General features: G+C 39.0%; 1 non-coding gene across 1 annotated transcript; it reads right to left on the reverse strand.

Moving 5' to 3' along the window:
• Positions 1–5,435: 5,435 nt before the first annotated feature.
• On the reverse strand, positions 5,436–5,544 carry LOC148702507 (small nucleolar RNA R71). Its single transcript, XR_015969208.2, has one exon. It is a non-coding gene; the product is annotated as a small nucleolar RNA R71 (small nucleolar RNA).
• Positions 5,545–10,402: the final 4,858 nt, after the last annotated feature.

The raw sequence follows: 10,402 nt of genomic DNA on the forward strand, positions 1-10,402 counted from the left end.
AAGTAACCTCCCTAAGTACTTTTGGGGAGAAGCCATCAATACCTCATGTCATATATTAAATAGAGTTTTATTGAGACCCATTATAAAGAAAACACCTTATGAACTTTGGAAAAACAGAAAACCAAAGGTAAATTATTTTCATGTCTTTGGATGTAGGTGTTTTGTTCATAATAATGGAAAAGATAATCTAGAAAAATTTGACTCTAAATCTGATGAGGGTATATTCTTAGGGTACTCTACAACTAGTAAAGCCTATAGAGTCTTTAATAAAAGAACCCTAGTTATAGAAGAATCCATACATGTTGTTTTTGATGATTCTAGTGATACCTCTTCTAGTAAGAGAGTTAATCTTGATGATGATGCTGAAATTTTTGAAGAAAAGATAGATGAGATGACGTTACAAGATGATAATCAAAAATTAATTGGAGATGCATCATCAAGCCAAGAGACTATTGTGGATCATGGGCTGACTAAGGCATGGAGGTTTGCTCACGGGCATCCTAAGGAATTAATTTTAGATGATCCATCTCAACCTGTTAGGACTAGAGCATCTCTTAGGAACTTAAATAATCATCTAGCTTTTGTCTCACATTTTGAGCCCAAACACATAGAAAAAGCTGAAAAAGATGTAAATTGGATAAATGCAATGCAAGAAGAATTAAACCAATTTACTAGAAACAAGGTATGGAATCTAGTTGAACGACCTTCTGAATATTCAATTATAGGCACCAAATGGATATATAAAAACAAACTTGATGAAAATGGAATTGTAATAAGGAATAAGGCTAGACTAGTAGCAAAGGGGTATAATCAAGAAGAAGGTATAGATTTTGATGAAACCTTTGCTCCTGTAGCTAGACTAGAGGCAATTAGATTATTATTAGCATTTGCATGCTCCAAGGAATGGATGTAAAGAGTGCATTTTTGAATGGGTATATTCATGAGGAGGTGTATGTAGAACAACCTCCTGGTTTTGAAAATCATCAATACCCTAATCATGTGTATAAACTGAACAAAGCTCTTTATGGTTTGAAACAAGCACCTAGAGCATGGTATGAAAGGCTTAGCAAATTCTTACTAGAACATGAGTTCTCTAAGAAAAATGTAGATACAACATTGTTTCTAAAGAAGAAAAACAAAGATATGTTAGTAGTGCAGATTTATGTTGATGATATTATTTTCGGTGCTACTAACAATCGCCTCTGCGAAAAGTTTGCTGACTTGATGCAGGGTGAGTTTGAAATGAGCATGATGGGAGAGCTGAACTATTTCCTCGGGCTTCAAATCAAACAATCAAAAGAAGGGATCTTCATCAATCAAGCTAAATACATCAAGGAGATGCTTAAGAAGTTTGATATGGAGGGAAATAAGTCAATCAGCACACCCATGAGCTCATCATGCAAACTAGACCAAGATGAATCAGGTAAATCTGTAGATCAAAAGATGTATAGAGGTATGATAGGATCTTTATTGTATCTCACTGCAAGTAGACCTGATATCATGTTTAGTGTATGCATGTGTGCTAGATATCAGTCTAATCCTAAGGAATCTCATCTAATTGCAGTAAAAAGAATCTTTAAATACCTAATAGGAACAAAAAGTATAGGTTTATGGTATTCTAAAGAATCTAGTCTGAACTTAATAGGATACACAGATTCAGACTTTGCTGGTTGTAAACTTGATAGAAAAAGCACCAGCGGGTCATGTCAATTCCTAGGAGAAAACTTAATTTCATGGTTTAGCAAGAAACAAAACTCGGTTGCATTATCTACTGCTGAAGCTGAATATGTAGCTGCCGGGAGTTGTTGTGCTCAAATCATGTGGATTAAACAACAACTTGAAGACTATGGCATTAAGCAAGACAAAATTTCCATTAATTGTGATAATACAAGTGCAATTAATCTAACCAAAAATCCAATTCAGCATGCAAGAACTAAACATATTGAGATAAGACATCACTTCATAAGAGATCATGTTCTGAATGGTGATGTGACATGATGAGAGCACAAAAGTGCGATTTACACATCACTTAAATTAATATTATTGCTAATAAATAATGATAAAAGTGTTGCATTAATATTATATTTTTGTGGTGCACAGGTTATTGTAAATCAAGAGTTTAAATGCGCATTTTGTATAGTTTGGGATAAGGCATGGCTCCAAGCCTGATGATGTTAGGAGCATAATTGAACCTGGTCAAGCATACTTGCACCGGAGCTACACATGTCTACATACCACAGCTTCTAGAGCACATTGGGGATCAAAATAAAGAAAGATCACGTGTAGTTGGGGAAATATTCCAAGTATTGGTTGGCTATCCCACACAACTCCAGCGCCCCCCCTGCAGCCTTCCACGATCCTCTCGCAACGGATTTCCCAGCCGTCCATCTTCTCCACCGCGACCCCGTCCGCATCACCAGCTCCTCTCAGATCTCCACGATCAGTTCCTTCGTCCATCAGCGTCCCAGCCGTCCGCCTCCTCCGTTCTTCCGCGAAGCACGCGCGATTCTCCCGCACCCAAACGTCCGCCTGAGCCTGTGAAGCCGCCTCCTCCATCCCGCAGCCGGCTCTTCAGCCTTTCCGTTCGCATGCAAACCTCTGCCATCAGCTCTCATCTGCAAGCAATCTTCGGGATTCCCAGCATCCCGTGAAGCGATCAACTTCCGTGAGCACCATCTACGCCTCCCAGCTCTTCTTCCGGCCGTGATCAGTTCACGCGTCCCAGCATCCCGTGAATCTTCCCAGCGGACATCCGGAAGAGATCGTGAAGCTTCCCAGCACACTGCCTCCTCCACAGCGTCCGCGGCTTCATTTCTCCGCAATATCCCAGCCGAGATCAGCGTCCGCTCCTCCCACAGATCCCCGCGTCCACGCTCCTTCCTTCCAGGCATCTTCCAGATCTGTGACTCACCCGTCCGAGCTTCATTTCCAGCTCATCTTCGCCCGCGATCACCTCCCAGCCTCACGCGCCTAAGATTCAGCCTCCTCCAGCGCATTCCCAAGATCCATAGAGAGGGAGAGTTGAGTATAAGAGGAGTCGGCTGAGAAGGGAAAAAGGGGAGGCTGATTCGTGGGAAGAAGAAAAGAAAACAGGGGAAGCAGCCATTCAAAGAAAAAAAAGGAAAAAGAGAAACAGGGTATGCCCTGTTTCTGAAAAGAAAAGAAAAGAAAAACAAAAGGGGAGGTGATTTTTGTAATGGAAAGCTAATTTCTTTGGCAAAAGGGTGATGGATGAACCCTTGTCATGTTGCTTTCATCAAGTACATTCTAAACCTTTATTCTAATTGTTTTATATCCATTGGTATGTTTTGGATTCTTGCATATTTATTTATTAGATAGATCTTGTATGGTTTATATTTATTGATGCATGGATTGTTTCGATTTTTGATTTGTCGTAGACGTAACCGGCACGATAAATACTTAAATGTTGAATTTATGTTTTCAAAGTATATATCCCATGCTTAGAACTATTCTATCTAATTAATCCTTAATCAAGAATCGCAAAATTTAATTGTTGAAAGTAACATTGTCAAGAGGGAATCCAGATCCCTAGCCTTCTCTATATTCTTGAACGTTGTTTAATTATCTATTATTCTCTGCTTTTAATTTCTGAAGATCCACTAAAAATTACATCTAAAAATTACGCTAATAATCTATAGATCGTTCCCTGAGGAATCGACCTCGGACTTCCGAGTTATACTACTTGTGCGATTCTCCTGCACTTGGGAGAACAGTTTTACTTTTGCACCAAGTTTTTGGCGCCGTTGCCGGGGAACGGCTGAGTTATTAGTATAATTTTAGATTTAATTTTTACCTTAGTAGTTAGTATTTTTCTTTTGAAAAAAAAAATTACTACTATTTTTAATTCACTACACAGTCTGCATCAAACTCTGATATCATAGAAATTAGCCGTCTGATTGGACTCAAATTTGGTCAGCTGGTGCAAGACATATTTTTCAATAATCTGAACGGTCTGATTAATATTCTGAGACTTTTAAGACCATTAGATTAATACGAAACCTTGCTGCTTTCTGCTTTGAATTTTCTGCATCTAATTTTTTTTAGAATAAGAAATTTATTGTTATCATCTCTTATTAACCCTTGTTGATAATTGAAAATTGAAAAAAAAAAATAACTTTAAGAAAAGATCAAGTGTGATCATTCAAAATTAAAAAAAAGAAGGAAAACCTAAAATTTTAAATTTCAAATTTCAAATTTCAAATTTCAGACTTCAACTCATAAAATTTAAAAAAATAAATAAATAATTTGCTTGATCACCTATTCAATGAAATTTAATGCCATGTCATAAAACATTAAAAAAAAAAATCTCTTGATTGTTGCATATAGTATAAGGCATCAGCATAAAATATTCTAAGGGCTGAACCCATTTAAAAAGATAAGGTCGGGATTTCATCACTCGTCCTTAGCCCAAAAATCACCCCAGTGCATAAATATCCCAAGCTTAACTAAAATCAACTAGACGTTGGCCCCTAAGGACATTCGAGCTCAATAGGACGAAGACCACCGAAAGTTGCACCAATTTTGCTCTGTGGCTTAGTTGATGTCTAGGCAAGCTTTGTCCCTATAAGGGAGACAGTTCATCTGTTCGAGGCAAGTGGGTTTTAAGTGGGACCTTTGCGAACACATCGTGACCCCTCCACTTACCTGGGAGCTTACCTGGTCAACTAGGTTCATTAGACCGGATTGGAGGCTTAGGTGTCCTCTTCAAACCAGTTAGGAGCTGTCTAGAAATTTAAGAAAAATATTAGAAATTGAGGTGTAATGTTTTGTTGCATGTTTGATTGTGAATAGGATTTTTTGTTTTAGGATGTCGTTTTAGAGTATCTTTAGTTGGTACTTATATTTATTTATTTTTTTTAAAAAAAAAGAAAAAAAAAAGAGGGAAATATTTTGCATGCTAAAGTGGAATAGGGACGACACCGGTCGATTAAGTCGTACAACTTTAGATCATCCCTTAGGACATACTTCTGAAATTCCTTCGCAATATCTCACACCTTGTGAGATGGCTGATCTAAATGAAGATGCGGGGAGTCACCACAATCGAGAACGAGAACCCCATGTTATGACTCTAAGACAATACCTACAACCGGCTAGGACTAGTCAGCCTTCATGCATAATTTTTCCTGATAATGTAGGACATTTTGACATCAAACCAGGGATAATCCAATTGCTGCCCAAGTTTCACGGGTTAGAGTCCGAGAGTCCGTATCTTCATTTGAAAGATTTTGAAGAATTGAGCATTACATTTAGAGTGCCGAACGTCACCGAGGATGTCCTCAAGTTGACATTGTTCCCTTTCTCTCTAAAGGATAAGGCCAAAACATGGCTAAACTCGTTGCGACCTAGATCAATAAGAACTTGGCAAGATATGCAGAGAGAATTTTTAAAGAAGTTCTTTCCCACACAAAGGACCAACTTTTTAAAAAGACATATTAGCAATTTCCAACAAAAAGATAATGAAACATTTTATGAATGTTGGGAAAGATTTAAAGACCTTCTTCTCTCATGCCCTCATCACGGATTCGAAACTTGGAGAACCATTAGCTTCTTTTATGAAGGTTTATCTTCACAGTTAAAACAATTTGTAGAGACCATGTGCAATGGTAGATTTTTAGAAAAACACCCTGATGAGGCATGGGAGTATTTGGATTCCCTTGCTGAGACTGCCCAACTTTGGGATAACGGGGATAGAAACAACAAGTCTTTGCCTAAGCCTACTAGCTCTGTACAGGGAGGCCTTTACAACCTCAGAACTGAGGATGATCTTCATGCTAAAATGGCAGCCCTCACTAGGAAGGTAGAAGAAATTGAGCTTAGGAAGATTGAGCCTGTCAAGACTATAGAACTTAGAAATGAGTGTTGTGGTATCTGCGATATGTCGGGTCATACTACTACAGATTGTCCCACCATACCGGCATTCAAAGAAGTCTTGCACGATCAAGCAAATGCTATGAACTCCTACCAAAAGCCTTATAACGATCCATACTCGAATACCTATAACCCTGGTTGGAAGAATCATCCAAACTTTAGGTGGAGAAATGATCATCCTCAACAGTCACACCATTCAGCTCCTTCACCTGCACATCCTACTTTTGCATCACCACCCTCTCAAAAGCCAAATATCGAGGATACCTTGCAATCCATACAAACTTTTCTACAAGGTCAAGCTAATATCAATGCTCAAAATACTCGAAATTTTGAAGACATAAGGAACCAATTGTCAATGTTGACTACCGTCCTAAGTACCCAAGAGAAGGGTAAGCTTCCAGCTCAACCCCAACCTAACCCACAAATGCACGGTAGTAATAATACGGCTCCTTCTAGTTCGCATACAGAGCATGCAAAGAGCATCATGACTTTGCGTAATGGGAAAGTCATTGATCAAACCGTCCCATTGAGACCGCAGGTCACTTCTGATTCTGATGCTCCCAAAGTTGATGAAAGGGACAAAGAAGAAGTTGAGGTCCCAACTTCTACTAAGAAAGTTGAATGTCCTTTTCCTCCACCTTTTCCACAACGGTTAAAGCCGTTGCACAAGCTCGAACCTAATTCTGAAATTCTTGAGCTTTTTAAGCAAGTAAAAATCAACATACCTCTTCTTGATGCAATAAAACAAGTACCTTCATATGCCAAATTTTTGAAGGACTTGTGTACTGTCAAGCGTCGATTAAATGTTAAGAAGAAGGCATTTTTAACTGAAAATGTGAGTGCTATTTTGCAGCACAACATTCTCCCTAAATATAAAGATCCAAGTTGCCCAACCATCTCATGCATCATAGGCGACTTTAGGATAGAGCGAGCATTGTTAGATTTAGGGGCGAGTGTGAATTTGTTGCCATATTCTGTATATGAGCAACTTGGTTTAGGTGAGTTGAAGCCAACCTCCGTCACTTTGCAATTAGCTGACCGGTCAGTTAAAATTCCAAGGGGGATTGTCGAGGATGTATTAGTTCAAGTAAACAAGTTCTACTTTCCTGTCGATTTTATCGTATTGGACACACATCCGGCTTCGAACTCACAGTCTCAGATTCCGGTCATTTTAGGACGTCCATTCCTTGCGACTTCTAATGCATTAATTAATTGTAGGAATGGCGTCATGAAGCTTTCTTTTGGTAACATGACCTTAGAACTGAACATTTTTAATGTGTGCAAACAACCTAATGATCCCGAAGAGAGTAAGGAGGTTGATTGGGTTGAAACTATCGCGGAGGAATATTTGTTAGCTGAAGTATTTAACGATCTATCCGGCGATAGTTTAATTGATTGGTGTTCTAATGGCACCAATAAAGATGATTTGTTGGTCAAACCTAGTATGAATTTTTCGAACGCCATGATGATCAATGGGTGGAGACCAAAAGTAGAAAAATTTGAACAATTGTCGCCTCGAGAGGTGAAAATAGTACCATCCCATGAGCAAGCACCCAAGCTCGAATTGAAACCCTTACCAAAGGAACTTAAGTATACTTTTCTTGGACCCGAAGATACTTTTCCTGTAATCATCTCGTCTGGACTTGATCATACCCAAGAAAGAAAATTAATTGATGTTTTAAAGAATCATAAAGGAGCCTTAGGGTGGTCTATTGCCGATTTGAAGGGAATTAGCCCCTTAATTTGCACGCACCGGATATATTTGGAGGACAATGCCAAAACCACAAGGCAAATGCAACGAAGGTTAAATCCTACGATGAGAGATGTGGTTAAGGCAGAAGTCCTCAAGTTGCTTGATGTGGGTATTATTCACCCAATTTCCGATAGCAAGTGGGTAAGCCCTACTCAAGTTGTTCCTAAGAAGTCGGGTTTGACGGTAGTAGAAAATGAACAAGGTGAACTAGTTCCAACTCGTATCCTGACGAGTTGGCGTATGTGTGTTGACTACCGAAAGCTTAATTTGGTCACACGAAAGGATCACTTTCCTCTACCCTTCCTAGACCAAGTATTGGAGAGAGTTGCAGGACATGCTTTCTATTGTTTTCTTGATGGCTATTCGGGATATTATCAAATTGAAATTGCACCAGAAGATCAAGAGAAGACTACCTTCACTTGTCCTTTTGGCACATTTGCTTTCCGACGAATGCCATTCGGGTTGTGTAATGCACCTGCAACATTCCAAAGATGCATGCTCAGCATCTTTGAAGACATGAACGAGAATTTTTTGGAAGTGTTCATGGACGATTTCTCCATTTTTGGCGACTCATTTGATGATTGCCTGTCACATTTACAAGCAGTCTTAGCTCGATGTATAGAAAAGAATTTGATACTGAATTGGGAGAAATGTCACTTCATGGTGCCAAAGGGAATTGTCCTAGGATACATTGTTTCATCGAAAGGAATGGAAGTAGATAGAGCTAAGACTGATTTAATTGCTAAGCTACCTGCACCCAAGACGGTTAGAGATGTTAGATCATTTTTGGGTCACGCCGGATTTTATAGGAGATTCATCAAGGACTTTAGTGTCATATCTCGACCATTATGTAACCTCCTATCCCTTGATACACCGTTCAATTGGACTGAAACCTGTCAGGAGGCATTTGAAAAGTTGAAGTCTATGCTTAGCCCTGCACCCATCGTGCGACCACCCGATTGGTCATTACCGTTTGAGATTATGTGCGACGCTAGCGACTATGCGATAGGAGCTGTCCTAGGACAACGCAAGGATAATAAGCCATATGTTATTTACTATGCAAGCAAAACCTTAAACGATGCTCAAATGAATTACACCACCACCGAGAAGGAATTGCTTGCAGTAGTATTTGCCTTAGATAAATTTCGCTCTTATATCCTTGGTGCTCCTATTGTTATCTTCACGGACCATGCGGCACTAAAATATTTGTTGGATAAGAAAGAGGCCAAACCACGCTTAATACGATGGATACTTCTACTCCAAGAATTTGACATCACTATCAAAGATAAAAAAGGAGTAGAGAATGTGGTTGCTGACCATTTATCACGATTAGTTTTTCATGATTCAGTGCCACAGTTTTCCATCAAGGACTCATTCCCTGAAGAGCAGTTGTTTGCACTTTCTAGTATACCATGGTATGCAGATATTGTAAATTTTCTTGTTACAAGCCGGATGCCGGAGCATTGGGGGTCGACAGATAGAAAAATTTTCTTGCGCGAGGTAAAGAATTATTACTATGACGAACCCTATTTGTTTAAATATTGCAATGATCAAATCTTTAGACGATGCATACCGGATCATGATATACAAAGCGTACTTTCTTTCTGCCACACTGATGCTTGCGGTGGACACTTTGCCTCTAAGAAAACTGTTGCAAAGGTCTTGCAATGTGGTTTCTATTGGCCTACTATGTTCAAAGATGCCCATGAGTTCTGCAGAACATGTGATCCATGTCAACGTATTGGAAGTCTAACTCGTAGGCAAATGATGCCTCTTCAACCCATTACTATTATCGAAATTTTCGATTGTTGGGGCATCGATTTTATGGGCCCATTCTCACCATCTTTTGGATATGAGTATATTTTAGTCGGTGTCGAATATGTGTCCAAATGGGTAGAAGCTGTTGCTTGTAAGACCAATGATCACAAACCTGTCCTGAAGTTTTTAAAAGAAAATATTTTTTCACGATTTGGGATGCCTAAAATCATAATTAGTGACGGTGGAAAACACTTTTGTAATAAGCCTTTCGAAACCTTATTGAAAAAATATGGTGTCACCCATAGAATTGCTACCCCATATCATCCGCAAACCAGTGGCCAGGTAGAGTTAGCCAATCGAGAGATCAAGCGTATTTTAGAGAAAACGGTGAACCCATCACGAAAAGATTGGTCCTTGAAACTATCAGATGCATTATGGGCTTACCGTACTGCATACAAAACCATTCTTGGCATGTCTCCCTACCGGCTAGTCCACGGAAAAGCGTGTCATTTGCCCGTAGAAATAGAACATAAATCGTATTGGGCAATTAGAAAATTGAATTTTGATTTACAAGATGCCGGTCTAGCTAGAAAATTGCAATTGAACGAGCTTAATGAGATCCGCAGAGATGCTTATGACAATGCTAAAATTTGCAAAGAACGAATGAAGATCTTACATGATAAATCAATTTTAAAAAAATCTTTTGAACCTTTGCAAAAAGTTCTTTTATATGATTCCCGCTTACATCTGTTTCCTGGTAAGTTGCGATCGAGATGGACAGGTCCTTACATTATAAAAGCTGTTTTTCCACATGGGGCTGTTGAGATTGAGAATCCACGGGATGGTAGAATTTTTAAGGTAAATGGACACAGACTTAAACCTTTTCTTGAGAATTTTGCAGATGAAGAAGACTCCTTTTTCTTGGGGGAGCCTTCTTATGACTGAACATGAAGGCAAAGGTATGTGTATATTAGTTAGGATTATTTTTCTAGTTTTGTAAGT

Source organism: Phoenix dactylifera, chromosome 10, assembly GCF_051530095.1.
Source record: "Phoenix dactylifera cultivar Ajwa chromosome 10, Ajwa_hap1_PhDact_Kaust_v1.1, whole genome shotgun sequence".
Lineage (NCBI taxonomy): Eukaryota > Viridiplantae > Streptophyta > Magnoliopsida > Arecales > Arecaceae > Phoenix > Phoenix dactylifera.